A 26,701-nucleotide genomic window follows, 5' to 3' on the forward strand; every position below is an offset into this window, starting at 1 on the left:
TTTCTGGTTAGCAATGTGTGTTAAGTCAACCTTGCTTAACATCAGTTCTAATTAAATCAATGTAACTTCTGTATCTGAGTGCATATAGTCTAAGAGCACGTGGAAAGTAAATATGGCATGCAAAATGGTGGATATCTGCAGAGAGCCTTAACGTGAAGTGGTGCAACTTCTGTGAGCAAAGAAACATCTGGAGATGCCAGGAAGTAGAAATCAGAGTATAATTTTTTTTTTAGGAGACAGAAAGTCTAGGGAAGGTGAAATACCTAAGACACCGTGTCCCCACTGAATATACCAATCACAGCAGACCTTGCTGCCCATGTGTATCTGCAGGGATTTCAGTCCTGCCAGGGCAGCAGTAACCCTGCATGGTTTGAAAGAAAGAGGGCAGAGAGTGCAGTCCTGTTTGCAGTGAGCTAATTTTATTTGTTCCTTCTCTGTCAAAGTAATTGCAGCCTACAGAGCAGTTGTGAGGCAGCTTTGTGTGCAGTTCTTTCTTGAACTTGTACTGGTGGGAATTGATCAGCCAATTGTAGAGAGAAAATACTTCTCCTGAGCCTCAATTAAAGCTTTTTGCTTTGAGCTCCCTTCTGACACTGGTGGCTTATGCTGGGCATGTCATTTTAACAGGAAAAAAGGGCTAACTTGTGCACCTTGAGCATGAACAGGTATGAATTAAATGCATACCAGAATGGCACCAGCACTGTAAAAGCTCAGCTGGGAGTTTTGCCTCTTAAGCCGAAGTTTCATGGCCTTTCACTGTTACGCATGGATCATGCACAGGGATGATTTCACTGGTTTGTAAAATCAGTGTTGCAGACACCTGAGTTAGGGGATTTTTATAAAAGTGTATGCAGGGTAAATTTATTAATTCATCAGTCAAGGATTGCTGACATAATATCAGTGTTTTCTCTCACGCTTATGAGTTCTACATACTTGTGGTTACAAGTGTGACTGTGCCTTGAGAACAGATATGGTAACAGCAGTATGGATATGCAAGGATAACTGTTTAGCTCCTGAAACTAGTGTGTACACTGTCAATCTCCTCAGTCAATCAAAAGTACATGCGTGGGGTCTGTTTGTTTCATAGTTCACTTGTAGCATAAATATCAAGATCAGTACTTTGCTGTTCAACAGAATGACCAAATCCTATATCATACTTTGTACAAATCCCCTGTATAAGTACAGGTCTTGAAAGCTTTAGCTGTAGAAAAGCTTCCTGCTCAGACTTCGTCAACAGATGCACAAAGCACAAGATTTACTGTTGGCAGTGAATATTTTATTATGGGGCAAAATATCCTCTTAAGAATGTAAGGTCAGCAGTCTGTGAGTGATGAATTTCTTATGCACATCAACACACAAATGTTTGATGCCTAATCTTTTAATATGATTTTTATGGATTGGTTTCAACAGGAATTCAAGGACAAGTTTTCAGTAGCTGAACAGCCTTCTAACAACAAGCTGGCTTTGTTGGAATTCATGCTCAAAATTTACCTCACTCCAGTTATTTTTTAATTTTGTGATTGCTGTATGCCAGCAATCCTGTAGCTCATCTTCTAGTTTTTACTGCTTGTCACTGAAGCAGACTCCCATTGACCTTTTAAAGCATTTTGATAAACTAGTATTTCTGTTTATTGAAGGACTATATAGAATGGTTTTCCTCATTCTAATGGCGATTTCTTTAATGCTTCATTTATGGCATTGTACTTTGATATTTGCAAATTATTGGAAAGTTACAAAGAACTTTGTGATAAAAGCTAGTTCTGCCTCACCAAATTCTTCCTTGCTGTTGAATTTTTACATCTCATTCAGATAGTTATTGAATATCCCAGAGCATTTCTTCTAAGAGCAGTGGCTGTAAAGTTTTACTGTTCTGCCCAATAAAGGCAGCAAAGTTGTGCTATCTAATTTAAGCTTGTGTGTATATGGGATCATGAGTATGTGAATGCTTACATTCACACATGTATACTGCAGTGACTTAGAATTGTTTGGGATCAGAAGCACAATTTACTATTGTTTTATGTTAATTTTATTGGTAAATTCATGGATTATATCCAGCAGACATTTCCTAATATAAAAATATTTTCTTATCTGAGTGGTTTTTAGTGGTAGGAACTAAGCTATGAAATTAGATAAGCTAAGCTTTCAGAGTAAAGCATGATAGTTTATGAGGATGATCTTTCTTCAGATGTTGGGTGAATTCACTCATGTCTGGGAAAGTATAAAAATAGATAGTATGTATTTAATGAAATGGAATCAAAGACTTTACAGTTTTGTTGACTGAAAAAAACCTGCTTAGAAGCTACCTTTCCCTGTAATTTGTTTTGCGATGCGTGCTTTCAGTAAGATGCAGCTGTAAATCTTCTTCAGCAACTACTCGGTGGAATCTACTTCATCCAGCATTGGTAGTCTGACACCTCAGTATCATTTAACAGGAGATCCCTGTAACATGATTGAGTTTTGCATTAGATCATATCACCAAAAGGCACCTCTAAAATTGCAATTCATTAATTGAAAATTGAAAAATTATTTCAAATATTTGTGATCGAGATACTAAACCAAGCTAGCTTAGTAGTACCCGAATGACAGCTGACTTAGTGTGTGTCATGTGTCCAGTTGTGCTTTTTTTTTCCCTTGTGACAGGAACTAACTGATGAGAGATTGTTAACCTCAAAGATTTTGGTTCTGTGATATCCTGGGACCCTAGTGTCTTAGGGCAGGCAGTAATAACACGTGGATGACTCCACCATACTCGTTAGTCTGGGCTGACATTTTATTGCTATAGGGTTTGTCTTTCAAAGCTACTACTGATTCAGAACAGAATTTCTACTGTGTGTTCAACAACCTTCTTGCTTTCAGCTGGACTAGGTGACTTCACTTGCACAGCACATTCTAATTGGTTTGGAGTATATTCTTAGTCCTTCAGTAATCTCTCATTGTGTCTGTCCTGAATGTCTATAGAGTTCTGGCTTGTTATCCTGAGACTCGCTTAGTCCTCTTTCCCTTCCAAAAAAATAATCCTTTAGCTAGAAGTCCAGAGTTTTCTAAGCTGTCACTACCTTTCTGTCCTGTATCTCATTTAGCCCTTCTCTAAACTGTCACATAGTTGTAGTGAGGTCAGTAAGAAAAGGCATCTGAAAGATACTGAAAACATCAAATGCTTCAAAAGCAGCTGTTGCCAGAAATAAAGATAACTTTTGGTTTAAGTGATGGCTAAACTTTTTCCAGGTGTTGCTCTTGTCAAAGAATTATAGTTTGAAAGGGAGTGAAGGCTTTTCAGTGTGCTGCTCCTCCACCTGAGGTACTGCTTTAGCTCATTGCACTCCAGATAGTCACTGATCTCTCTGAGCAGAGACACAGGTTTATTTTGTTTAGTATGCCATTTCTGCCTGATCCATGCTATTTACTGTGATCTGCCTATTCAAGGACTGTGAACCTCTCAGACTTGACCCAGGAGGTCATCCACAGTTCCTGGAGCTAGGTCCATGTGTCAGACATACACTGAATCTACATTAGGGTGAGACTCAAACTGACTTCCACTTTCCCCTTGTTTCTTCTTAGAGGCAATTCCAGGTGAATAGATTGGATATGAGCCTTAACACAGTCTGACAGGTCCCAGTTCTGGATGGTTTGAGGGCAGAGGGAATGTCAAGGCTGGAAAGCATGCCAGGCTATCACCAGCAGTGATCTGGGCAAGACCTTAGAAGACCTGTTACCTACAAAGCTCTAAACAGATTTCATCTCTTTAATTTCTTGAGCTTCTTGAGTTTGTTTTATTGCAAACTTTCTGGTCATTTTACATAACGTTGCAAAACTTGTGCCGCAGATTCTTCATGTTATGCCTGGAAGATGAGGGCAATTCCCAGGTGAGGAGAGAAGTTTTTTTTTAAAGCAGTTTCAGTAGCTCAAAATGATTTTGCTTTCTTTATTGGGACGTATTTACCATTGTAAATTCTGAACATTACCTACCTACCTTTCTGCTAATGCCTGTGGCTTTACTATCATCGCTGATACTGCATTTCTGGCACTGTATTGGCTTGAATACCCCTGCCCAAAATAATATAGAAGCATTCAGTTGATTGTTTTTCCAGAAAATGCTTCTTACGCTGAATTACTATACTGCTGTCTGAAAATCTGAGCTTCACACAAAAATTAAATGTCCTTCTGTCAGTGAGAATATTTATGGGAAAAATGAGCCTTTTTTTTAAAAACTTGAATTTTTTTTTAAATGTGTGGACAACCAGGCAGAATAGAAAATTAAGAAGCACAAATAAATAAGTGAAGTGGCTATGAAGTAGGTGGCTTGAAAAGTCTATTTTATTCTTAGCTTCCCTTCTATTTGTGACTTCGTAGGCCTGAGCTATAACTATTTTTACTCTATAATCTAGGGTCAGAAAATGATGCCAGCAAAACTTTCAGGTGGTCTGCTTTACCTGCAGCTGCAGCAACCAAAGGCATTCAGTGCCTTTCCTGCAAGGAAAGGGTTATCTATCCTCTCAAATGTGAGAGCACACCCTGCTCTAGCCTGCGGGCACACAGATAATAATAACATGGAAGGATGGCAGCCTGCGCTCTGGAACGGTTTATGAGGAGAAAGTCCGCAATTACATATTTCTGGGCAAACATTAACCAAGGCTGAAGCTTAGTTTCGAAGAAAAACAACAGACTGGAACCTCCAGTAATATATCTGTTATGTGGACTGGAAACAGCAGTCAAACATTTGTGTAGCATTAGGAGAAAAGAAAGAATAGACCAACAACAACGCAAAAGACTTGATAATATCAGCGTATCCTGGTGTGCGCTTGCAGAAAGCATCTCTTCCTTGACCCACCCTCCAGTGTTCAAAAAAGCAAGGTGATTTTTCCTTTAGAGTACTCTCTTTGTGAAAACAGACCTAAGCCAAAGTAGTGGAGCTATAGTTTGTTGTGCTTATGGCTTAATCCATTTATATTGGTGGTTTCAGAGCTTACCACCACATGCTGAAGTTTCTCCTTTAAAAAAAAAAGTTACTTTAGGCATCTCTCAATCACTGCGGTTACCATGCAAGAAACAATTGCTATTCTGCGCTGTGGTTTTGTAAAGTAGCAGTCTTATTTAGAGCTTTGTGTGCTAAACTCGGATATGCCCATTCTGTTACAGACTCTGTGTACCTAAAAATGGAATTGTTACACTAAAATTAAGTAGACAGCCAAATGATGCATCCTCTCCTTTGTTTTTTCTGAAAGACCACAATTACTGCAAAGAAGCTGTCCACTCATTACTGCAAGCTCTGGGGAAAAGGAATGACAGAATATAGACCACTATAGGAGAATAGGAGAGGAGTGTTAATCTAAAGAGACACTTGCTGTGGCAAGCATAGTATGTAAATTCCAAAGTTAAGCACTTTGGAAGTAGTCCAAAAGATGAAGATACATACATTAGTGCTGCTGGGGGCAAGGAAGGGAATCTTAAATGTCTCTATAGAGAATATTTACTTGGCTTTTTTTTTCTTTTTCTTTCCTTCCATTTTTTAAAGGGCAAGACAGCTGTGGCTGAGAAACCTTACACTTGTATTAGGCTACTGGAATCAGGTTTAATGGTAAAAGTCAGTTTATTCTGGTTTTAACTGGGCTAAAATAAACTAGATATTTCAGGAGAGAAGTTTAGTGTCCTAAAATTGTTCTCTGCTAGGGCAGACACATACCTACCTATTCCTGAAACCACTAAGATCCTGTGATCACTAGTCATCTGAAATCACTAAGATCTGATAGGAAAACCAAGTGAAGTGAAGTTACTGCCTCTGCTGACTTTACAGCTGAGTGTCTTCATAAATTGCACCGATAACTGTATTGCCATGCTGCAACCAATGTTTCACAGTGAGACTGGAATGGAAAAAGCAGTCTGGAGGACTCTGTTGTGAGATCCCTCACAACAAAATATCTGCAAAAAGCAGCTGATCCTGCTTTGCCTACTCCAATGATGGGCAACTGTGTTGTTTGATGTTGTTTCTTCCCACCTCTCCTGTGCCCAATACTGCATATTTTGTAATGCCAAACCAACTTTTAGAATCACCCCCTTGTCTTCCCCCTAACCCCCTTCCCTGAGTATTTTAGCAGCTTAATCTCCTAAATGTATTTTAACAGAACACAAAGTAAATAGTGGTTTCTGTCATAGAATGATTTCTGCAATGTTTAGGCTTGCATTTTGAAATCCCAAAATATTACTAGACGAGTATCAGCAGATTATTTTAGGTGCACCTGAAGAGATCTATTTCTAGTGTTTTGGAAAAGGCCAGGTTCACAAGGATAGAAAGAACTAGCCTGTTGTGATGAGTATAGATGGATTTTATTGTAATGGAGGAGTAAAGAATACTGGCTCCTAGATAGGTATCCCTCCAAATATTTTATTATAGCTAAAATAAAATAATGATTGTGTTAAAATGGGGAAGATATTTAATGGGAGAATGGGATGGGACATAGTTTCACCTCTTCTTGTAGAGGAATACAAGTTTAAGCTTGACAGAAAGCTGTTTGTTTTGAGGATGGACATATCATGGATAGCTTACAGATAAAAGCTGCATGGGTCATTTGGATTTTCCTTCTGTAGTTTATTGCATCTTTCAAATTATGTTCTTGAAGGCTGAATCTGGACTTCAGTTAATCTTTTAATGATTTATCTATATGAGCTTTTATAGGTTGGTATTGTTATCTCCTGAATGGCAGCAAATTTGGTCCCTGATGAAGCAGACTGTCTTCTACTAGTCTGTCCTTCTCCTTTCAGGAATCTTAGCACCACATTAGTGAGCCAGTAAAGGATGAAAATCTAAGCAGAATATTTAAGTCAGATTTTTTTTTTAGCCTGTTTAGAAAGTTACTCATTGCATTGTCATTCATAATCATCTTCCCGTGTGACAGGATGGGCTCATCAGATCCCAGAAAGATAAATACAGATTTCTCAGCTCCCAGAGGGCCAAAGTAAGCATCCTTCTGACTAAGTCTCTGAGCACTGTGTTGGGAGTGGTGTAAATTTGGAGCTGTGTGCTGTTGAGTGGCACAGAAAATATGCTTGTGTAAATGTGGTGTGTGGTTAATGATTTCTCTTATTCTCTGTTTGCGTTCTGTTCTTCTTGCTCTGTATGTGAGAGCAGGAAGAAGGATACGGATGGAGCAATGCAAATTCTTCATCTTTTTCTACGTGAATCAATTTTGTCCATTTCTAGAAGTCATCTTAGGTCTTTTCTAAAGGACCATCAAGATATGAGAGGTGTCTCTGATATTACAGTATGGAAGGTGGGCCTTTAACATTCTCCTGCCCACTAGGACCTCTGTTTGATGGCTCTTCTCCCATATTTGCTTACATCAAAATGTGAGATTTCTCAGGTGTTTTTCTGTCTAAGATGCCCCTTTAAAAATAGAACTTGTTGGGAAGTCTGGTAGTCCCTATACTTGGCTCAGAAGCCAGAAGAAAATGCAAAGATTTGATGAGAACATCCGAAGGGAGAGGGAGCCTCTCAGCATCTGATTTGGAAGAGGGCTTTTGTCATCTTTATGCTGGTGGTCAGGATTGATAATAGGTGAAATAGGTGATAAAAAGGTGAATTAAGCAGATCTTCCAAAGAGGGCAGTGGTTACCTTAAAAATGAAACAAACCACTAAGAATTGTCTGAAATATTACCAGTGGTAGTGAATATAGTGTATGGTACATGTCTTCGACAGTCTCATTTTGACTCCCTAAAGCATTGCTTCAGAGTGTAAGGCTCTGCACCAATGGGTGTCCAAGAGTGCCTTGTGTAGGCAGTGCAGTGTTGACAAGTGCCTTGTACCATCTGCCTCCTTCCTCCACAAATCCATCAGCATCCATGCAGCAGCTTGTACTTGGTAAGAACACTGAAAGGAGATGTGATTTGGATTTAATCATTAGCAAAAGTCCCTCGACTTTTTCTCAGTTGCCCATCTGAGTTTAATTCCAAGAGAAGGAAACTCTGATGTATTCCTGCCTTCAGGTATAATTACTTCAAGACAGATTGACTGTTTAAGCACACACTACACTGCTTAGCTTTAATTAGAGTAAATTGGCAGAATTTATATGACCGGTAGTTTTGGGGAATGTCAGATGCATGAAAGTGTATTTTGCATATCATTTCCTGCTGAGGCTCAGACAAAGGTACTAGCTGAAAGGCTTGTAATTAGGATAAAAACACTTTGTAAATTTAACCCCATCTAGATTAGGAGAGGAATGGAATTGGCTGGGGGAAATGGTGGTGCTCTGGGAAGAGAAAAACATGTGAAATGGAATATGAAGCAAGAAGTTGCTGGAGATTGTGCTGTAACATAAAAAAGTGGTATTGCAAAATTGAAATCTTTGTGGACAGGCACAGGTGATTTGTAAGTACATAAGTAAGATTTAGAAACCTAAAATGAATTCTTTTGGAAGGTTTTTCTGGTATATCATATGACCCCAGTGCTGATAATAGAGATGAAAAGGAAAAGGCGGTTTGGCTGGATGTCTTGTCACAATAGCTCCTAATGCACTGATTCCAAGTGCCCTGAAATAACATTAGCCTTTGCTGTATCCATTTCTGACTTGACCTTCTGCTGTAACTTGCCTGTTTGCTCACAGAGTGCAGGCAAAGAGTGCTTAGCACACAAAGAGATCCCAAACCATTGACTGAACAGTAAGTGAAGACCAGGAGTGCCATTGAGCCTCTTCTGTACTGAGGGTCTCCCCTCTGCTGCGCCCTAGACCTTTTGGCTAGAGAAGTACTTTCCCAAACCAGGTAGAGGTGGCTGTGTGGTGCCGAGAGCCTGGTGATAATGGTGGATGTTGTCAGTGTTGTTTGGATGCAGTTTACAGTCTGTCTCTGCCTGGCAGGCAGTGAATCTCCATTTAAAAATGTGTGGAAGAAACAGTCCTCAGTTTTCCCAAAGAAAGGGAATAGCTGACCAGAGGTTCAAATCTGATTAACTCACTGGCACTGGGTTTGCAAACTGACCTCTGTTTGGTGTTGGGAGCTTTTACTGACGCTATTCTCTGAGAAGCTTATGGATTAACGAGAGTTGCACACAGCAGCATTTTCTTTCTGGAATGGCGCAAAATTTATTAGTTTCTGTACTATGGCTTGGTGTATGAGAGGTGGCAATTTCAAGTTCATTGCTAATTTCAAGTTCACTGTAAAGGCCTCAAACGACTGAAAGTGGCCTCAAACCTCTTCTACTGTGGGGTCAGGATGGCATGTGAGTCTGTTTACTTGAGGATGCTGCAAATACTGTGGGCTCAGCATATTTAACTATTCTACTTTCTATTTTCTTCAGAATTTGTCCCGGGTGTGAGATCTGTGAAGAAAGTGAAGTAGCTGTGCTCTTTAAAACTTTAGTCCCAACACTTAATTTGCTGACCAGCTCAGTGGTTTTGAGAGGTGTGTATTTCCATGTCAGTTGTACAGTCTTGGACACAACTTTGCTTTAGTTTGTTCCACTATCCAAATGTGATATATCTGAATCCATCAGTCCCTTGAACCTGTTTTCTCTAGTGGAGGTGATGGAGTCCATACATAGATAGAGGTGGTTCTCTGACATTAATGAATGAGGCTAGTCTGGCTTGCTCCTTGTTTCTTGCAGCTTTCATGGGATTCTTGATTCTGACTTAATCTGAATACAGTTGACAAAATCTACATCTGCTGCTAAGAGCTTGCTGTCGGCACCCATTCTTCCAGTGCAGTATCAGTAGTTAAGGTTTTAGTCACTCTAATCTCTCTGCTTTTAGAAATGGAGTCCTGCATCCCTGAAAAATAACACAGTAGAAAGAAATGATTTTGATCTTTTTTCCCAAGATCATACATTTACGAGGACTAAGGTGTGAAAGTTTGTGGAAGAACTCTAGGAATTCCTTGCTGTTCATTTTTCTTCTTTTAATACTAACTTTGCAATGGCAATTTGCTATGAGAGTTTTTCTGAAGTCGTGTTCCAGGCTAAAGGGGCAGAAATAAGGGTTCAAGATGAGTAAAGAGTGTTTAGTGCAGTGGAGGAATGGTGGCCTTCTTGGTGGTTCAACTGCACATTTCTTTCTAAGCCTAGCACAGATTTATTTTTTTTTCTGTTGCTTTTATTTTTAGCAGGATGCTGGGGATGCAAAACAAAATGAAACATTTAGGACTGTGCTGTGACCTAATCCGCCTTCTGCGAAGCTAATAGTCCTCCCAGATACTTTTACGAGAGAAGTTACAGACTTGTATTTTTCACTGTGTGGCACGTCACAAACTAGAAATGTGGTTAATTGCTCCCTGAATTCTCCTCTTCAGGGAGTCTTTCCTCAGGAGAGCCGTTATCGTTAATCTGATTAAATCTGGATGTTTTCCCTTCTTATATTGTTTGTTCTGCTTTTAGGTAGTTACAGCTCATTTCTGTCTAGTGAAGGAACAAGCGGTGCTTGCCACAGTCGGCCGCAAGGGCTCACAGGCTCCATTTGCATAGGCCTTGTTACAAAGGCAGACCACATCCTGGCAAGGACAAAGTGCTGTCTGATACATAGCCTGCACACCCCAGTGCCTCCCTGGAGGGCAGCCAGGATGTGGGCAGGCTTTGTGAGAAGGCACTCTGTTAGTCTGAGTGGAAGTTCAAGGAAGGGATAAACCAACTAAATTAATCTTTCTTTCCATTCTCTGGCAGAGCTTCCACCAGTCAAAATATGCATATGTTTCACTGCAGTATAAATCTTTTCCTGTGCTTTTTGTTTGCTGTCATCTAAGAGAAAAGTAACTTGTCATTCACTTGCCTGCATTTCGCTGGGAGCAGTGAAACATTTAGAGAGGCCTGAAGACCCCAGTATAGATAACTTCTTGCAAAGATATTCTCACTCCATGTCTAAGAGGTATCTTTGCAACCAAGTGATAAATGCAACATGTTTATAATCTTCCATCTAAAAAGCTTACCCCCCCCCCCCCCCAGCATAAGCACTAGGATTTAAGATTCAAGCTCTTGCTGAAATGGGTAGGTGAGCTTCTATGTGCTTGTCAGCTGTGTCTGACTCTTACACAATAGAAAAACTGAGCTTGCGAGGAAGAAGGTGAAGATGCTGTTGTAGTAAGCATATTATTATCTGCCAGTAAGATGAATCCACAAAGTGTTTAGTAACTTGCCTGACTTTACATTTGGTGATAGAGTTGGAGATATTACCCCCTATTTCCTGATTTTGGGTCTATAGAAAAAAGACAAATTGGAGAAACGACCGTTGTTCTTTTCACTGGAACAGCATCATGAGAAAGGAACTCAGTGGACTGCTGAATACAGGTTAGGGTGACTTTTAAAAGGATTGGGACTGCTTTTTTCTATTTTTTTAAGCGTTTTATTACATTTCGCAGTTGAGAGAATTATCGTGTGGCTGCAGGGTTTTAATAAACCTTTTTGCAGCTAAAATAAAATGTTGAGGTTTGATGGGAAAGCGGATTGAAGTGGAACATTGGTTACATCAGTAAATGTGCCTTATTCTCAATTGGCAGTGGTGAGTGTGAGTCAGTATGTTTGTTTCAGCCTCTAAAAATACCATATGTCTTTATAATTCCAAACAAGTCCTTACGATGGACAGAAGCAGTGCTCTTTATTTCTTAAATATGGCACAGTGTCTGCTGCATATTGAATATCCCTGAAAACAAACTAGCCCACATCCTGACGGATGGCTGTTTTCCTGCTGTGTACCTCGTCAAAAGTGACTGTACAAAGGTGTAGAACTTCAGTTAGCTGTGGGGAAACAGGTCCTCTGCCATATGTTTGCGGATGCTAGAGACCAAAGTTAGTCCTGGCATAAACAGGTGAGTTTTCCATTCAAGCTGACGGGAGTTGTCCCCATCTGTGCCAAGAATGAACTCTAAAAATGCACTTGTGGGTGAAATCCTCACAGATTTTTGTTTATCCAGTTTTGGGTAAACATGTTGTCCTAAAAAGTACTGTGTGAGCCTAGCTTTACCATATGATTCAGTATCAAAACTATGTGAAATTAGCCATTTTCCTTTGGATCTCATGGTTTTGAGCTGAGAATAAATCTGAGGGTTTTGTTACTTGAATACCAAAGTTGAGCAAAAATGGAGGGCACAACAACTTTGTTTAAAGCAGCAAAAGTGCTTGGGGAAAATACCTATCTCCAAGAATAATTGCTGGGATCCCCACTGACATTTAAGACATTTTAAAAAGGCAAATACACTGTATGGGACTCTTTTTCTTCACTGACTTCATTCAAGCCTGCTCCTGGACAAACTGTGAAAGGAGGTACATTTGTGATTTACTTGGAAAAGACCAACTGTTCACTGGTGGGATTCAAATCCAGTAATCTTGAAATCTTAGAGACTATTGCTACCATATATTCTGGTAGAAACTGCCATAAAACATGGTGGACATTGTATATTTGTCTGCTTGACTGATCTGTAGGTTATGAAGCATCCTTTACAGTAAGAATTCTTTTTTGGGCCTTAGAAGGAAAAACTCCACAAAGTCCCTAAACACACACATCTTCTGGTCTAGAGCTAAATTATTTTCTTCCTCATTCTGAAGGTATTGGGGTGGAACACTACAAACTAGCAAGGCAGTTTTACAGTCTCTCTTATGTGTTTTGTCTAAAACCCATGAATAACTTCAGGTGTCTATTCTAGCTGTAGTTTTTAAATTGTTTGCTCTTTATTTTCTTTTCTGCTTTTATGACCACGAAAGAATAACTAGAAATATTTGATAAGCCTGTTGAATTACACAGAGGAATTCTTAGAAGGATCATAGAGAGGGTTCCTTATCCAGCTGTAGGGTGCCACAGAATATTGCACCAATCTTTGTCAGTATTGCTCTATTTAAGCATACAGAATTTATTCAGACAAATGCTGAAAATAAAGGAACCAAAATAAAGATGAGAGCTGTTTCTGTGAGAACTGTGCAAATAAGTTGATGGAATTTAGAGTTCATTTGCAATACTTACCATGCCAAAAAAATGTCTTCCTACAGTTGTTGAACCTTTTCTCTCCCAGATAGTCCCAAATCAGGCTAGTCATATTTACTTCCAAAGGTGTGTGATGTTCATAACCAGGTGCAAAATATTTTACTACTCTTACAGTGTAAATGTCCAGCACAGTCTCAGAGATTCTCTCTCTGAGGGTTTACTTTTTGCCCTAACCACAACCTTATTGTGAGTGTTCTGTTCATCTTAGACGGTGAGTGTGGGAACAACTGGAAGAAAAAGTGCAAATAATTTTTACTCTTAGTATTACAGCTTGATTATGCCATTTCCACTGCCCCAGAATGCTTCTATAGCACCGCTTTTTTTTTTTCTGATGGTGTAACATCAGTGCTCTCCATGGCATCTGTTCCTACTGGTGTGCTCTGTGCCAGCTGTTTGTTATTCTGTAATTGCACAGTCTGTCCTATGCAACATTATTTTGCCTCTTTTTCAGTGTTGTACTTGAGAATTGTCATGTGGTATCACATACTTACTGGGCACTGAGATCAGATAAGACTCATGAGAGGGTTAGAGCTGAAAAACTAACCTCTTGCCCCCATCCTGTCTTGTAGCTTGGCTGTTTCAGGATGGTGTTGGCTTTTCTGGTTGTGTTTTTTGTTGTTGGATTTTTTTGTTGTGGTCTCTCTCTCTCTCTAATTAGGAACCTGGATATAGGAGGTATTAAAGCTTTACTAGAGTTGCATGTGAAGGAGCAAATTATTGCTATTTTGTGTGGGAGGAATGTTCTCAATAAGCCAATATATGGGTTCCTGTGTCAGCTGATAGTACCCTTGTTAAAGCCTATTACTATAGGTCAGTCTTTCCTCCTGCTATTGTCAATTGAAAGGCTCTGAAGCCATCACCCTATTAATCTGGGTTTAGAGAGAATGGGAAGAGCTGTTTCACATCCCCAGGAAGCACGATGAACAAAGGATGAGATTTGCTAGGTCAGACCAATGTCTTATCTGGTCCCCTAGCTGAGTTCAGCCTTTGGCCTTTATCAGTGCTTCAGACAGCAGCAGTATTTCTTGCCAGGTATCTCTCCAAAATGAGAGGCTACAGTGAGGGGCTGAGTGGTTTTTTTCCTTTGGCCAAAACCGACAGTTGTTTTATACCTTGAGGCATGATTAATTGTATTTTTTTAACATTGGCTTTGTTCATTCAACAACAGATGTGGCTTGCACCCAAGGCTTTATTCCAAATGTTTGCCTTGATGTGCTGGCGGCGTAACAGCAAATATGCAAAAAGAGGCCTAGAGATGTGACTCAGAAACAGAATTAACTTCCCTGCAGAAGTTGCCTGAAGGAAGCAACAGCCAACAGCACAGGATCCGCAGAACTTGACGCTACAGCTTATACTCAGGAGCAGTGAAGAGCATGGAGCTTTTTTTGCATTTTAGCTAGAGTCAGTTCTCAGTGCTGGACACATAGGATTTTATTTTTTATGTTTTCTTTTTTCTCAGCAAAATCTCTTTTCTGTCTTTTTTTTTTTTTTTTTAGAAAAAGTGAGAGGAAGTCACACTCAGAATTTTTCACTTCTGTTCTTCGTTCTGCAAAAAAGAGGGGATCACAAAGTTGAAAATGGAGGACAAAATAGGACCAAATTCAGAAAATCTTCATTATTTAAAAAATTATTTTGGTTAATGGTTCTTATTACAGTGCCCTTGTTTCAAATGCAACTATTTTGTCTTAATCTTTGCTACAGTAAAGAATATGGTGATATGCTCAGTCCATAAGTCTGTGTTGTCATAAACTGCACTAGAAGACCACTGTAGGTTTGGTTGTGTAACTGTTCAAGACCTCAGTGTTTGTAAAGCTAGTCTTCCCTCATGGGTGAGCTGCATTATGTATTCCGTGTAGTGCTCTTGAATAGCAGTTTTGAGCAGCGCTGTATTCATGGGAGTGAAGGATTATATGCAAAACACAGCTATTACCTGAGTGTGACCTGTGTTAGCAGCACTATGGGCTCTTGGAGAGAAAGGAACTGTTTCTACACATAGGAGATGTTATTGAAGCACTTATGAAAAATAAAGCATTTGCTACAAATTGTATACTTTCTGAGGGGAAAAAAAAAAAACAACCAACCAAAAAACAAACAAGAAGAGGAATGTTACTCTTTCTTTCTTTGGATTTTCCCATTATCTTCTTATTTTAAGGGAGTTTCACAGTAATGTGCCTTGAAAGTGGCAGGCTCCTCAACAGTTCCAGTGACAGAAACTAATGTGAGGTATGCTTGCAGGGCTAAGGGTTTCTACTTTTAGAAAGCGTGAATTCCTAAGCAGTGGATCTGCCTGTGGAGGGCTTGTCCATGGCTCTTGGAGGCATGCAAGGAGATGGTATTCCTGGAATACGTGCTGTAGGAATCCTTACAGTGCTTGGGATGGCTTGGACAGGATTCCTTTCTGAAGTCTCTGGAAAGTGTAAATCACTTCCCTACCAAGAATGAAGTGTGCACTCATGCAAAGCCAGGATAAAATCCTGACCTTCTTCTCTGTCCTTTTGCAGCCAGCAAGCAAGATCTCTGTCTATTTTCTGTGCGAGAGATGGAAGATGCTAGGTGATTTGTCAGGGTTTTTTTTCTCGTTGCATGCATGCTTGTGTTAGGAGTATCTCATTAAGTGTCTGTGACTTGTTTTTTCTCTAACGGTCTAGTTGGTTTTGGACCTGGATTGTCCATTTCTGATTTATGGTTGCTCAATGCAGAGTGAATAAAACAGTGGTCCTCGGGAATCTTTCTGTCCTTCTGTGGGCTCACATTCAGAGATACTTTTAGCTCTTTTTTTTTTTTTTTTTTTTTAGGGGCTTTTTAAGTTTGCAAGTTCCACCATCTTCTCTGCTTCATTTTGGATCTGTAAAACAGGGATAATAATTCTTCATGGTAGGAAAACTACCTTTGGGTGATATATGCACTCCAGTTTCACTGTCGAAAAGCCTCCAGAGGGAAAGGAACTTTGTTCATCTACTGCGCACAGTAACAGAAGGTGATCCACTGAACAGATGCAAGCACTGACTGGTTTTTGTGCTTGGCCCAGATGGCAGAATTCGCTTCCATACAAGCGATATGCATGGTTGCTTTGCTTCCCTTCAATCTCATTTAAAGGCTCTTTTCAATACTTAAGTAGGACTTGAGTAGTGCAAGTCTTGCTGGCACAATGGTAAGGAGGATTCTGGGTAAATCTTTCAGAAGTGCCAGGAGACAGTAACTTTTGCTTTGAGGCTTCTCGTGGATTTATTTTTAGTCTTACAAGATCTGTCTTGCTGTGATGAAAATCAGTGGAATTTTGGCTTCGAAATCATGGTAGTGTGTCTGAAGTGTTTCTGTGCTGTCTCATTTCTTTCTCTGTCTTCATTTAATGTGCCACCACAACAAGTTTCTAATGGAAAGACTAATTAAAGATTATTATTTGATGGTTTCAGTTGCTGTTTTCCCCTGCATGGATTTGGAGCTAAGAAAATAATTTCTGGGTGTTACTCTTCAAAACATCTTGCAGAGTCTCCTTTATAGCACTTTAAATAGGGATGCACCTGCAAACTTCTTCTTGCTTTAAGATAGCTAAATTCAGCCTCTTAAGTATCTGGTTAAAAAACCCTCAATCCTGAGCTGTTTTCAGGCTCCCAGTTGCCCTGACCCTCTGAACTGGGTAGCATCTAGATGTATAGATTTAGCCTGCCTTGTTGAACTCTGTTGTTGCTTGTTGATTCCATTCTGTAGCCTGTATCGGGGGTGGGAGGGTGGGGGGTGGTGAAATCAGGAGCTGCTAAGCATGCAGTCTTGCAAAAGCTCTTGGTTTGTATTTTCCTCCCTTCAGTAGCAGTAAAATGCTGCTGACTCACATACCATGGATACCTGTCTACCCACTTTAAAGCAACCAGATAGTGTGCTTTATGGGTACAAGGGTCAACTGGACAGTTTCATGAAAGAGAAATTAACTGACGGCAACTAAACAGATAAAAAGAAGTCTGGTACAGGAAGTCTCTGATCCTCAAATGGTTGGCTGCTGGGAGACTGCCAGGGAGGTATTGTATGTGCGCACACAGTTCTGCTCTTTCTTAGATATCTGCTCTCCACTACTATTAGGGGACAGGCTGTTGGGACAAATGTTTTGTTCTGAGACAACATGATAGGTCTTTTTATTTTCATGCATAACCTCTTTCTCCAAAATAGAAAATATTACATGCTTTAAACAGCTGAGGCTGCTTACTGTAGAAGAATCAAGATGCAAATTTGCAGGACCTGATCATAGAGTCATAGAAAAGTTTGTGTTGGAAGGGACCTTAAGGCTCATCCAGTTCCAACCCCCTGCAACTGGCAGGGACACCTTCCACTAGACCAGGTTTCTCCAAGCCCCGTCCACCCTGGCCTTGGACACTGCCAGGGATGGGGCAGCCACAGCTTTCCTGGACAACCTGTGCCAGCGCCTCATCACCAGCTTAGTAGAGAACTTCTTCCTAGTATCTAATCCAAATTTATTTTGTTTTCAAAGCTTGCTTTCTCTTAAACTTAAAAATACCAAAGGCTTCAGCTGCCTATGGGGCTCATATTCCCGCTGATGTGATCAGAAGAGTTAGATGATAAAATTTACAGTGTTGTATAGATGGGAAAATTAGTAATTTTCAAATGCAAAATATTTGTCTTTAATTCCTATTCCCACTGCCAGGATCAGTACTACACTACTTGTTGCAATCCAGACCTAGCTAGCGGTAGGAAGTTGCTTGTGTCGTTTTCCAAGAGTGTCTGGATCTTACAGGTTGAACCCATTCTTCTCATTCACTGAGTAGGTGCAACCTGAAGCCAAGGAACGCATACAGGTTTCCACAGCTATCAATAAGATAACACTGCGGCCCCAGTGTCCTGGTTAAATGTTAACAGTCTGCTTCTAGCAGTGTATATCCAGGGTAGTATGCAGTTACTAGTGACTGCAAGCTCAGCACGCTCTAATAGGCAATATTAACATGCCCTGGCATGCTTTCAAATGTCTGTTTTGCTCCCCCCCTCCCCCCTCCAGTTTGCTTCAGTACCATTGCATATTCCTTATATTTGTGTAGTCTCATATACACTGGTGGTAATTTTGTAGGGTTAAATCTCTCACTGTTAATTTGCCTTTATTGTCTTAAAATATTTTGAAGCAGATATATTGTTTGCTTTGCCCTAAACATTCAAACAGCATTGGACTCTTATCTTATATCAAATGAACAGGCTGTCTTCTGAGGCTTACATTTTTGTGGTGTTTGTAGCTGGCTTCATTATTCCTGTGCTGCTTGCTGTGACTCGGAAGTGGAAATGCCTAGTGAGCTCATCTTGCCTTTTGAAATCCTGACATGTTAAAGTACTACCTACTTAGGTGCTTAATTAACATAGTAACTAAGTAACTGGGCCACAGTAAGTTATGTGTGCGTTGGCACACTCTCAGGAGCACGAGCGGGCACTGTTAGTAGCTGCCTGATGAGCAGCGAGCGAACCATTTCTGATAGATGGAGGGTTTTTTGCCTAAGTTAAGCCTGCAACATAGTCAGCAAATTCAGCTGCTTGGCTGGCAGCTCCCTGATAGTGCTTGCAGCTAGGAGCAGGAGCTGTTAAACACGTAAGCAATTACCCCATCTGCCTCCGTACCTGCCAACTGTGGAACCGAGTGAGCTTGGAGTGAACATGCGAATCATACTGCTATGGCACTGTGATGGCGCTGGGCTCTTCCGTGCTTTGATCTCCAGGCCAGGCTGCCTTGCTGCTGCTGCGCAGTTTGGAGGCTCTGTGCCGTATGCGGTTGGGGAATGCCCTGTTGGCTTGAGCAGTTGGATTTAATGGGATTGAACTTTACTGTGACAGTTTTCCTTATGGTGTGTTGCCATCTTACTGTGGGGACGTGTCAGAGCTAGCCTTAGGACGGAGCCACAGAGCATTGCACCAGTGACCTGTTCCCAGTGCAAAGAGAATGTGCATGAAACTTCCTTGGAAGTGGTGGAAGTATTTGTTTCTCACCAGTTTCCATCTGAACTGGACACTACAGAAAGGCCTCACACATTTATTTGAAAGGGTCAGTGTGTCAGAGTTAAATCATTGTGAAGAAAATTTATCCAGCTGCAGTGGCTACATACCTCTCAAATCCCGTTTAATCCCTTAAATAATTCTGCAGTGCCTTGGCCTCATGCTGGCCTTCAGCATAGGGGAGGATTTCACCCAATATGAACAGGTCTGGAGGAATGGGTGTGACCCTGTGAAGTAGGTAACACATATGAGTGACTTAATCCCCAGCTGAAATACAGCCACAGCAAACACCTTTTCGCTTCCAAAAGGAAATGAAGAGGACTATCCAAATATCCTCTTGAAGAATAAAGACATACTTTAAAAAAGTTGAACTATAATGACCAGAACTGGCATTTCAGCCAGGATACCTGGGTTTACCAGCCTAATGTTTCTTTCAGAACTTCCCCAGGTTTTTTTGCAATCACAAGTGGCAAGGATCTTGTTTTAAAATGTTGTCTGAAAGTCTGTGCCCCAGATTTGCTGTTAGCCTGATATTAAGCCACATAATTACAGGGAAGTTATTCTGTCTTTATACTGATGTAGTGAAAAGTAACTTGGTCTGATGTCAGCATACGTTAAAAGCAGAGTGGTAGAATCTGTGGCGCCATAAATAAAATATCATTGACTGTGTTTGTTTCTGGAACAGGGATGGGTCCTGACTGAGGCATCACCTCTCCTGTAGCCTTGTGAAACCACTGTAAAAGAATACAGTAAGGTTATTTTGCAGGAGGAGTCTGTATATATTGTGTTTAAAGTATAGCCTGCCGCAAATATATCAGAAAACTTCAGGCATAGAAAGACTGAGGTAGCCAGAGAGGACTTCATTATTAAAAATACCAACCAAATTAGAAATGAATTAAATTTCATTGATTTAGCTACAGAGGGTTTTTTTAATTCACCCTTTGCTTTATTTAATAAATATTGTAACCTTATAGGGTTCACTGTAGGTTAGAGACTGTCTATATGGGACTTGGATTTGCTTTTACTTTGGATTTGTTGGTAATATAATTTTTAGCAATATGTTACATACTAAAATGGGAGTGTTTGAGTGATGTGGGATAGTGATAGAAATTTGTGTCCCTTTAAAAATGACACAAAACATAACATCTCCCCCACCCCAACAAACCAGCCAACAGCCTTCCCCACCCAGCCAGAAACAACAAAAAATTCCCAACCCAAATCTAAACCAAAACCAAACTGTGCTGTTACGTGCTCTTTAATATTGCTTGTCTTGACTAAATGCCTTCTTGGGCATGCTAATGATTTGAAAATTTCTTAAAGGCTGTCAGGAGGTTGAAATTCTTGTTACCTCTAGCATGCTGTTACCCTGCCTTCGAGGTGTTATGTCAGGTTAGAGCCCCTGTGTGTGGAATACATGTTGTGTAATGCACCTCTCCATTCTTCTTCTGTAAAATAGTTATTTGATGTGAGGGGTGATGCCAAATGAAGTAGCGGCTTGCACATGTGAACTGTTGCGCAAAGAAGAATTAAGATGTTTTGTGTGGAAAAGCTTTGCTTTAACAGCACAAGAGAGACTTTGTTACAGATGAGGGGGAAAGTGATACACCATTTCAGAGGCACCTTTGTGGCCCTAGCCAATGCTTTTATTTGTTGCCTGTAAGATATGTCCATGATAAAGATACTGCTGAGGGGTAGAAATGGCTTTGAATGGGTTTTGGATTGCATTTCTCCTCCTGCTGCTATGGACTAATGAGGTACTGTGGATATATCGCCCGGTCTCTCTGTTCCTTGGATTCCCCTTCTGCAGTGCGTCTGATATTTCTCCCACTTACATGAGGAGCCCAGGATCACTTCAAGATGGTAGAGTTGCTCAGTGTAAGAGTTATGTGCCACTGCATATCCTGTTCAAATGTGCTTCCTCCCTTTTTACTAACTGACGAGAAGGGAGGGAGTTTTCAGAAAGGGTGAAAATGAGCCGTAGACAGCTGCTTTCTAGATTTTAGAGAAAACAAACACTTTTTTCTCTTTTTTTTTATTTCCTTACTTGCAGAATCATTCATATTTGCTCACTGCCACTGCTGTTATGCACTATATAATACCCAAATATGCCAAAGGTTTGACAGGCAAGGGGAAAAAGCAACTTGTTGGTGAGGGAATTGCCTCAGCAGGAGTTGATGCAGCAAGTCAGAGTTAAAAATCATCTGGGGGAAGATGAAGGTGACAAGAATAAGCTTGTGTGGTTATGCCACAAGGAACCTAGCAGCCCATACAGTTGGACTGAATGCATTTTTGCCACTTTTCTGCCTGGCTCCCTGGGGAGCATGGGGGCTGTGGCAGGACTGAATAAGGCAAGGGTGACAACCTTGTTGTTAAGTATTCTGGCCCACTGGGTTGTGCCTTCAGCATAGTGTTGTATCATTATGAGTGTTTTAGGGAGGGAGTTTAGATTTTGGTTACTTGCAAAGGCCATGCCCTAAAAACAGCTGTCTGCTGGACAATGGAGCACTAAGCTTGGAAATAGAAAGGAGTCTTTTAAAACAAAATGTGAAAATCCTGTGATCTATGTAAGTGGAGGGAAGAATGAATGCCTTGTGGAAATGCTAGTGGGACAGATGAATCTCTAACATGGTGCTGCCTCAACTTTAATTTTATTCCTTTTTTTTTAATGGGAAAAAAATTTAAAACTGTAATCCTTGCTGACGTGAGTTCTCTGTTGTGGTTTTGGTATTATTATTTTTTTTAATAGGCAGAACAAAAAGAAATGAAAAGCATTAGCAGCCTTGCAAGGTCACTGGGACCTGAGCAGAATTATTAACCGGTTCTCTCTCTGTCAGGCACTCTGTATTCACTGTATCACAAGCTTGAAGCCAGACCTTATTTTACTAAGCAAAAAATGGTCCTTTTGTTGCTGTTTTCCCCCTAGTGTCATCTCTCATGGTTGCCAGGGAAACCAATGTGTATCCTTTCAGCATAGGTTATTGGGCCTCAGGAAGGAAGTGCTCCAGTGCTGGCCTGCTATTTTTATAGAACCGTTACATAATACAATCTATTAAAGCTTCCTCTTGGCGTTTTATGGCACAAAGGGGAAATTAAGTTTGATGACTCCTAAATGTTTGATGGAAGATGTCAGGTGACTTCTGGATTGTTTGGTGCTCACCACATAGCAACAATATTTCTCTATGCAATTCAAGAAGAACAAATATACATTAGTGCCATTGGCAATATTTGCCTGCATGCAGATCACCAGAGGAAATTGAATTCTAAGCAGAGCAAGTACAAACACTGTAAAAGTGCAGAGCTCTATCAGTTAGGGGAGGAGAAGACGGCAGAGTAGTTGATGTTTTGCAATATAGGGAAAAGAGGCCTAAAGGAAAATACTTTTTTTTCTTCATTGCTTTATTCTATTGCACAGAACCTGGGAGGTGCCTTAATGCACTTGCAATCATCATATACATCTTTAGCATGTATATCGTAGTAGCTTTTTCTTTATTGACACTGATTTCTCAGAATTTAGCAGGATGAGAGAATTTGGATTGAAGCTTTGGTGTCACAAGCTTTGATCATTGAAAGAAAGGAAACTCTGCAGAGTTAGTGGTGTTGGCTATATGCTATACTCATATGGCTCCTGTATATATTCCTGTCCTAGGTAGGCTATTGTTTCACATGTATTGCTGATTGTTTGGAGATACATTTCAAAATGAATAATTCTGGTTTTAATACCTGGTCAGGAAGAAATCTCTGCTTAGAGATTGTGTGTTCACAGTTCATTTGGCTGCTTCTTGTCAAGATCAGATCAATACTGTGTCTTGACTGATCAATAGCTATAAGGGTTAAGGCTTAGCATGCAAACCTAGTTGCTGTGAAGAAGCAACAGTACTGCACATGGCTTGCTCCAGGAGAACTGCCCGTGTACTTGCACTTGGCTGGCATAGAAGATGATGTAATTCTAGCCAGCTTAATCCTCAGCGTCTGTTCTTTGTTGCCAAGTAGAAATCAGTGATCTTCATAACTTCCTACTTGCCGGTACGGCAACTGTGTTGTACTTCAGTCCAAATTTAACATGGATCTAGAGTTTAGAATATGGATGACATGTAAGTGGAGATAGCTTTGTGCTGAGTTCTCAGTACTGTCCTTGAAAAGAAGGAAATAATGGGACTGTGAATGGCAAGGCTGCAAGCTTTGGGAAGAGCAGGAAAGTATCCTCCTAAAAACCTAAAGGGCTAGACTGACTTCTGATCTTTACTGCTCATGAAATCGGTATTGAAAGCTGCAAAGAGAAACTCAATTTCTATGCAGGCAGAAATTCTATTAAAGCTGAGAATTACAATTCAAATATTTGAATTCACAGAAGCAGTTTCAATGATATTGTGCACTGCATTGGAGGGAGGTTCATTGCTGGTTTCAACTGTTTCTGCTTATTTAAGAGATGACACTGCTCTCCTGGAACAGCAGGGAGGAAGTGAAGAATTCTCAGTTGCTTGTAATCCTTTGCAAGTAATAGAAAACTTTCCATGATCGTAAAGTCTTAGCCACGGTTGGCATCTGAGATGAACCCAGCAGGCAGAATAGCTACGTATGGCTGCTTACAGAGACTCAGGCCTCAATGTTTTGCTCCTGACAAATAATGGGATTTGATTCACACACACACACACACACACACACACACACACAAAAGTACCGCATTTTTGACCAGGAGATTATACAGGACCCAAAGGATGCAAGACTTTACATGTCCCAGAGAAGGGGTGGAGGAGGAACCAGAGCTGAGTGCAGTTTTACTAGGCTCCAGTCAGCATGTGTGGAGTGAAGTGCTGTAAATCCGTGGCCATGATTTAACGTGAAGAGTAGAGCTGGCTAGGAATTTTCCCAGACAACATTTTTTTCATTAGAACTTTTCATGGAAACTTGTCACTTTGGATGAAACTTTTGCGTGGAAAATATTCTGTGATCTGGCACTCAGTTTCTATACAAAGCCAGAGCAGAGAGCTTAGAATAGCCAATACCCTGGAGGGTAAAGCTTTTCCTGGGAATGCAGGAGATGTCTGCCAAACATGAGGTCTTGATTCTCAGGTTGCTGTTCCTTCAGCGTTATGAGCTCTGACTACTGGGCTTTTGGCTGTCCTGTGTGGATGCCTCTTTCCCTACAGAGGGTGGGTGGGGAGAGAGACGTCTTTCACTCTGTCTGCTCTTCTGTGTCCTGATGCAAAAGAATTTGTTGTTGTTTCCTGTCCTGCTAACACTTTTAGGGTTACAAGGTTCCCACCCTGACCCAATGATGTATTTCCACATACTCCCACCATATGCAGTCTGTTGTACTGTAGCTTGTTTACAGGCTGTGGGTCAGGAAGGATCCACTCTTCCCAGTCCTCCTCACTCAGAGTGGTGACCTGGCTGGAGAAGTTGAGTGGTTATCCTTCTGCGTTGGAGCCAGGCTATGTCAGGAGGCCAGGGCGGAGAGTGTGGAGCTTGCCCAGGTCTCTGACATAGGGCTGGGATGTCCACTACTGCTCAGCTGCAGCAGCTCAGAAGGGATTAACGCTGCCCTGAAAGGGCTGGCTACTGTGTTCCCTGAAGTAAATAGTTGTCAGAGGGTGTGTTGTGCTGTAGAAATGAAAAATTTTTACGACTTGGTTATTTGGAAGTTAAGAATGAAGGAGGATATAGCAGCCATGTGACTATTCCAGATCCAGCTAGTATTAGAACTGACCCAGGATTGCAAGGAGGTTGGAAAGCTGGTCATCTCCCTCCCTTCTCAGCTGTTTTTTTTTTTTTTTTTTAATTGACAAGTGGTTTATTTATTAATCAAAAACTTACATGAGTGTAGTTTGAGTGACCTGGAACTATTTACGTACTCGGGTTAGGTCTTTACGATAAGTTTACTTGTATGAAAAATTAAGGAAAAATATCTGGCAACTTCAAAACTACACATTTTGACATTCCCCTTACTCATATACTAGGCTTCTGTGCATCTGGTTAATGAAGTTTGAAGCAAGTTAGGTTCCTCTCACATGAGTAAAGAAATGCTGGACCATTTCATAGCCAGCTTCCAGTTGGAGCAGACATGTTCAAAACAGGTCTTCAGACATCCACCTGATTTCAGCCTCGATTTTTTTTTTTTTTTTAAAAAGTTTTTTTTTCCCTATTTTATTGTCATTTCTGATGTAATTTGTAAGTCATAACTACTCCTTCAGGCTTTGGAGACCCTGAGGTGACTAGCTTGGGTCTACTATGGGATAGTCTGTCTTGGTCCTCAGTAACATTTAATTTAAATGAAGTGGAACAACTTTAGGAGGACATGCTGAGGCACTTTTCTAGCCTAGCAGGTATGACCATTTTTGGTCAGGTAGGAAACTAGTTTGAATTTTCTCTGAATTGGACAGAGAGGAGATAATAGACTTAATGATTCTTCAGAAATTGCTCTTTCCCCACTCTTTCCCCTTACTTTCCCCCGGAGTCATATCTCTGATTTGAGACTGTTAAAATCACAAGTGACTTGCACAACTTTTGGTATCTATGAAACAGTAATTTCTGAAGGAAATGGAATTACTGAATATGTATATTTTAACACTCCTGTTTTTCTGCTGGCCAGAATGAAAATGCCCAGTGAAGAGAAAATGAAGCAGCAGGCAAAGTACGGACGAAGGTATGTGTAGGAGACTGGAGAAGGTACTTCCTGTGTTTGCTTTGAAAGCACTGATGTATAAAAATCCTTGTTTGTTTTTAGAAGGAGCCTCTGGAGGAAAACAACTGTGGGTAAGAACGTGCAAAATGCAGAACTCGAATTATCTGACTTTGTCCTGTCAAATGTTAAGCCAAACAGGAAGCTTTCTTTTTCTCCCTTCTTTTTTTTTTCTTTTGGCAACTACTTCCCCAAGCATCCTATGGGGTGGAAATGGGCAATAAATAGCAGGGTATCTAATGGCATCATTCCAGGCCTCCCAGCTACTGGTGTTGGCAAGGAAATGGCTCTCCTTTTACTTCCTTCTTATTTTTAGAGTGCTGAGTTTTCAGGGGGTGGAGGGAGGGTTGGCTATTATCAGTGAGAGTCAAACCACAGTGGCCGCCTTCCGCAGAGCTCTTACCACCCTGCCAAACTGGAGGAAGTTGGAGTCATATAATTCACACCGCTAGTGGTTTTGCCTTGTAAGTGAGACTTCCTTTAGATTTAAAATACATGCATGCAAAACTGAACTGTCTCATTCCTATAGAATCTCTGTTTTAAATATATTCGCATTTTTGTCTTTTTCCTTCTTCCCCTGCTGCCACTTCTTCAAGTCTAAAAATGCTCTCTGGAGAGATGAATTGCAAACAGAACCAATGTTGCTCTTGGAAAAGTTGCTCAAAGTACATTACAAGCCCTGGAGGACAACAGTGTGAAAAACTCTTCTTTATGATTTGATGACTTCCATATAAAAATGTTCTTCTCCAGAGTTCTATTTTGAGCTTGATGTATTTGAAGATTATTTTTTTCTTTAACTTGTCAGTCATGCAGACTGTAGAAAATACAACTGGTTTATGCAAAATCAAGGGGTTCTGTTTGTTGTGAGGTAGTAAAAAGAACCAAAAATACTAAAGGCTGGCTTTAAGTTTCAGAATTAAAGTTTTTTTTCCCTGTGAAACTTTAAATGCTATTCTTACTTTTTGTACAGGAGTGCTTGGTTTTCATTGTAAATTTGTAAGCCAGCTCAAATAATCTAGAATTCATTCATGCACAATAGGCTTGTATTTCCATTTGGCTGTGGAGCAAAGCTTTAAACTAGAGAAGTTCAGCTTG

General features: G+C 40.5%; 1 long non-coding RNA gene across 1 annotated transcript in view; it reads left to right on the top strand.

Moving 5' to 3' along the window:
* LOC130597017 (uncharacterized) overlaps window positions 1-26,221 on the top strand; it is a 43,251-nt gene extending 17,030 nt beyond the window's left edge. Inside the window, exons 3-5 of the long non-coding RNA XR_008971666.1 lie at window positions 19,613-19,676; window positions 25,517-25,570; window positions 25,652-26,221. This is a non-coding gene — a long non-coding RNA (uncharacterized LOC130597017). The remainder of the gene's footprint in view (window positions 1-19,612; window positions 19,677-25,516; window positions 25,571-25,651) is intronic.
* The last annotated feature ends 480 nt before the right edge of the window (window positions 26,222-26,701 follow it).

This window comes from Pezoporus wallicus, unplaced genomic scaffold, assembly GCF_028554395.1.
Source record: "Pezoporus wallicus isolate ANWC-B61680 ecotype Strahan unplaced genomic scaffold, APGP_CSIRO_Pwel_v1 contig_6789, whole genome shotgun sequence".
NCBI lineage: Eukaryota > Metazoa > Chordata > Aves > Psittaciformes > Psittacidae > Pezoporus > Pezoporus wallicus.